The sequence below is a fragment of the Danio aesculapii genome, chromosome 18, assembly GCF_903798145.1.
Source record: "Danio aesculapii chromosome 18, fDanAes4.1, whole genome shotgun sequence".
In the NCBI taxonomy this organism is placed as follows: domain Eukaryota; kingdom Metazoa; phylum Chordata; class Actinopteri; order Cypriniformes; family Danionidae; genus Danio; species Danio aesculapii.
In genome coordinates this window covers 44,916,663-44,921,872 of record NC_079452.1, presented here as the reverse complement: position 1 = coordinate 44,921,872, position 5,210 = coordinate 44,916,663, and the positions used below count along the sequence as shown (strand labels likewise).

At 37.6% G+C, this 5,210-nt stretch overlaps 1 long non-coding RNA gene across 1 annotated transcript; it reads left to right on the top strand.

The window, feature by feature from the left end:
• Nucleotides 1-274, top strand: LOC130245194 (uncharacterized). Its single transcript, XR_008839302.1, has 2 exons — nucleotides 1-86; nucleotides 165-274. It is a non-coding gene; the product is annotated as an uncharacterized LOC130245194 (long non-coding RNA).
• The last annotated feature ends 4,936 nt before the right edge of the window (nucleotides 275-5,210 follow it).

The window sequence follows — 5,210 nt, the reverse complement described above, 5'->3', positions numbered from 1 at the left end:
AGGAGGAGGAGGAGGAGGAGGCAGCGGGCAGAGAACGCCACTCAAGGAAGGGGCGCCAGAGGGCAGAGAGTCCCGGGTCACCCATGGTAAATCAGTTCCTTTTTGGCATGGACCTCAACAGAGGGACGTGTGGTGTTAGGTAACTGGCCTTTTCTCTTTTTCAGGAGGGAACTAGCAGGAGGACGCTGCCATGGCCGCCTTCGAAGGGGAAACGCCCCCTCGAAGCAACAGAAGACTCTGAATCTTCCTAAATAAAATTGAACAATAAAGGTCATATGGTGTTCAGTGTCTTTATCTGTGATTGATAAAAAATAGCTTCGAATGGGACAAATGATCCCTATCTCCTCTGTTAGAAGTGTCGCGTGGGACGCCCGCGTCCAGGTTCAGCCTTTGCTAAGTCCCAATTGGGACAAATGATCCCTGTCTCCTCTGGTAAAAGTGTCGCGTGGGACACCCGCGTCCAGGTTCAGCCTTGGTTGAAAGCCCATCGGGACAAATGATCCCTTTTAAACACAAAGTGGTGCCAGGCTGGACGAGACTGTCCAGGTCTGCGCCGGCGTTGAATGGCCATATGGCCCATGGTCCAACTCTGGGTATTTGCAGGTGTCTCCCGGGACGGCTCGGTCCTTTGGGCTGCATAAAGAGGTCGGATGAGGGCTGCCCAAAAGCGGGGGTTAACTTCTGTGAGTCATTACAAACAAAAATGTTGAACTAGTTGTCAAAATCTGTCAAGTAACTTTTTTCCTGAAAATGTCTTCTAAATTGAACAATTTCATGAATGATTTCAGAAATGCATTAACTTTTGTGTAAATGTAAATAGTGTTGTGAGAAACGCACCAAAGTGACTGAGAAAAACTGTAAAAAGGAATATAGTAAATAAGCAAAAATAAAACAAGAATGATGGTTTTTGTTTCATCATACTGAATCATCAAAGTGAAATACATCAAATAAAATGTCAAGCAGGCATACAGAACAAGGGTATGATCAAAGGAGTAACAACTAAACAAAATGCAATGGCACAAGTACAAACATGTCATCTCTGGAATGGTCATCCACATATGACACTTCAAAAACTGCACAAACATGACATTATGGTCACACACAACCTCCGAAGCCAAATGTGTGAGAAAAGTATGAAAATTTAGGACTACTGTACACCTGCATTTTATAGACTGCAAATATTTAAAGTAAAAAAAAAATCATACAGCTTACATCTGCAGTCACATTAGGATAGAAATTTCACTCAGAAACTTAAAGCTGAAATGAGCTTGATGTGCAAAAAATGTGCTAAAATATAAAACTACTACACTACTTGACAAAAGTCTTATTGCCTATCCATTTTTTAGGAACAACAAATAATAACTTGTCTTCTAGTTGATCATTTAGTATCAGAAGTGGCTAATATGAAAGGCAAAGGCCTCTAGATTACACTTATTTACCAAAATAAAATATGATCATGCCTTGATTTTTAATTATTTAATCAGGACAGTAAGGTCTGACTTAGTTTAGATAAAGGTCTTGTCACTTAACAGAAATAATGTACAGTATAGAATATAAAGTCATGGTGCAGTGGGAAAATAATGAATATTGTTTATGACTCCCATGAGCTTGGGAGGACTGCATCCATACATCTCTGCAATGACTCAAATAACTTATTAATAAAGTCATCTGGAATGGCAATGAAAGCGTTCTTGCAGGACTCCCAGAGTTCATCAAGATTCTGTGGATTCATCTTCAATGCCTCTTCCTTCATCTTACCCCAGACATGCTCAATAATGTTCATGTATGGTGACTGGGCTGGCCAATCCTGGAGCAGCTTGACCTTCTTTGCTTTCAGGAACTTTGATGTGGAGGTTGAAGTATGAGGAGCGCTATCCTGCTGAAGAATTTGCCCTCTCCTGCGGTTTGTAATGTAACTGGCAGCACAAATGTCTTGATATCTCAGGCTGTTGATGTTGCCATCCACTCTGCAGATCTCTCGCACACCCCCATACTGAATGTAACTCCAAACCATGATTTTTCCTTCACCAAACTTGACTGATTTCTATGAGAATCTTGGGTCCATGCGGCTTCCAACAGGTCTTCTGCAGTATTTGTGATGATTAGGATGCTGTTCAACAGATGATTCTTCGGAAAAATCTACCTTCTGCCACTTTTCCAAATGATCAACTAGAAGTCGAGTTATTAGTTGTTGCTCTTACAACTGGCATCGACGACAAGGCTTTTGCCAGGTAATGTAGGTTTATATAAGTTTAATTAAAATTTGGAGGACAAATTACTTGAGTACTTCACAACGCTATGACAGATGGATGGACGGACAGACAGATAGATAGTCAAAAGAATGACAGAATAATGGACAGACAGACAGACAGACAGACAGACAGACAGACAGACAGACAGACAGACAGACAGACAGACAGACAGACAGACAGACAGACAGACAGATAGATAGATAGATAGATAGATAGATAGATAGATAGATAGATAGATAGATAGATGGATGGATAGATGGATAGATAGATAGATGGATATGACAGTCTTCTGAAGCTGTAGATGAACAGTGAAAGTCAGGTTAGCAGAGCGTCAGGACAGATGTTGTCTAGTGACAGCTTCCCTGTGAGGAATGTCCTGTCACACTCCACATCCCGCAGGTCTCGTTGCATCATTCTGCTGCCTAAGGTGCTTCCATCTCCCCGCATCATGAGCGAGAATGGTGTAAATAAAGAAATAAAGAGAGAGAGAAGGAGAGGTGTGTCAGTGACATGTTAGGCGTGACGGTGTGTGCGCTGCTGCCAGCTGGCTCTCAATGCCTGGCTGCTAGAGCAGGAAAACACCTCTAGAACATAACAACAAAACGCATGTCTGTCCAAATGACGAGAAAGGGAAAATCAAGGTAAGTGCAGATCTCTCCCAGCAGAGCAAGGCTACCTAGAACACAGTCGTTAAATTACAATTAGCATTCAAACACTTCAGTTCTCAAAAGGAGAAGTTAACAACCAAAGTAATTAGCACGCTGAAATATTTATCACCTCACAAATGACATGGTTTCCCTCGGAGCCCGCATAACTCCAAACATTCCTTAGTTATTGTTTGTTTATGAAAACTAAAAAGCAAGCATCTAGTAGAGGTGTCTTTGTGAGTAAATACAGATTCAACTGAATGCAAATAATCCTCTGAGCTAAACTTTTTTTCGATTCTAAACAGGATTTAGAGGCGTACAGTTACTGATTCTTCCGCTATCTTGTTTCCTCTTGCGATATGAAAGACTGATACTAATCACATTAAAACATGAGGATGTTCTTTAAAAAATTACATTTCGTCAAATCTAAATTTATCTGGAATTAAAAAAAAGCCTAGAGTTCAATTTTATACTTTACTGAAACCCAGAGAATCAGGAGGGGTCTCATTACCCAATGTGAAGTTTTATTTTTGGTCTGCCCAGATAAAAAATATGTTGAACTGGTTTCTTAATAGAATGGATTCTCAGTGGTTAGGTATAGAAATTAAGAGAAGCTTCACAATTTTGTTATGTACTTTACCATTTATTAATAGTGTACATAGACTTGACTCTGTATTCAACATCTTTACAGTATCAAACTCTCTCTTGGCAAGAAAAGATATTCCTTATACTCTTTCTTTAAAATCTCCTATTTCGTGTGACCCTGTTTTAACCTCTGCTATTCAAAACATTGGTTTTCGATCATGGAGACTAAAGGGGATTTTGGATTTAGATTAGATATTTGACATCAGGAACCTGAAATCATTTCAGTTATTAAAACAGGATTTCATTCACCAAATAACGACTTTTCCAAATTTTTGCAACTACGACATTTTCTAGAATCGTCCCTTAAGGATGGCAGAATTCGCCTTGATCTTTCCGACATGGAAAAACAATTGCATTCTTCATTTTCCCTCAAAGGGAAGATATAAGTTTTTTACTCATTGTTATCCAATGTAGGATGTTCTTCCCTTACCTCCTTGAAAGTTATATGGGAGACAGATTGTGGAACAAATTTTAGTAAAGAAGAATGGCTTTCGGTCTGTTCTGGCATATTTTTCAAAGGTGCCACAATATCAAACCATGAGCAAAATTTTTAATTCTTTTACAGAACTTATTTAACACCAGTTTGTCTAAATAGAGATTTCCTAATGTTTCTCAATGTTATGACTTATATCTGGCATATCTGGAATCCTCTATGGGAGTTTTTGGAGAATGTACAGTTAAAGTCAGTATTATTAGCCCCCCTTTGATTTTTTTTCCTTTTCTTTTTTATATTTCCCAAATGGTGTTTAACAGAGCAAGGACATTTTCACAGTATGTCTGATAATATTTTTTTCTTCTGGAGAAAGTCTTATTTGTTTTCTTTCTGCTAGAATAAAAGCAGTTTTTAATTTTTTATGAACCATTTTAAGGTCATTATTATTAGCCCCTTTAAGCAAATTTTTTTCGACTGTCTACAGAACGAACCATCATTATAGAATTACTTTCCTAATTACCCTAACCTGCCTAGTTAACCTAATTAACCTATTTAAGCCTTTAAAAGTTACTTTAAGCTGTATAGAAGTGTCTTGAAAAATATCTGGTAAAATATTATTTACTGTCATCATGGCAAAGATAAAATAAATCAGTTATATGTGTTGAAAAAAATCTTCTCTCCTTTATATAGAAATTGGGGGAAAAAATAAACAGGGGGGCTAATAATTCCGACTTTAACTGTATCTTGAAAGACTATTTTTATTTTATCTTATTTTATTTTCATTTATATTATATCATAATATTATTATAATATTATTATATCATATTATTATATCATTATTTGTATCATATTATATTATTGTATATAGTGACATAAGACACCTATACCAGTGTTCTGTCATTGTAAATCTTTAAATAAATGTTTTTAAAAAAACATGAGAATGTTGTGCTGTATATTTAATGAACCTTGTTCCCTTTTCATTTTACACATTTTGAGGTGAAAGTGATGATTAACTTGATTAGGAGAGGACTGCAACCATTTTTTGCAGTGGGTAATCCAATCAAAAATGTAAAGCGTTGTTAATTTAATTTGACAAATCACATTACTCAGTTATTGGCGATCTGTTGGTGGCTCGTCAGAAATATAGTTTCTGTCCTGTAGGCGATTCGGTAATGTGATTTCAAAAGAGTTTGGCTTGAGTCCACTCCAGCAGAGATGTACAAGGACACGAGG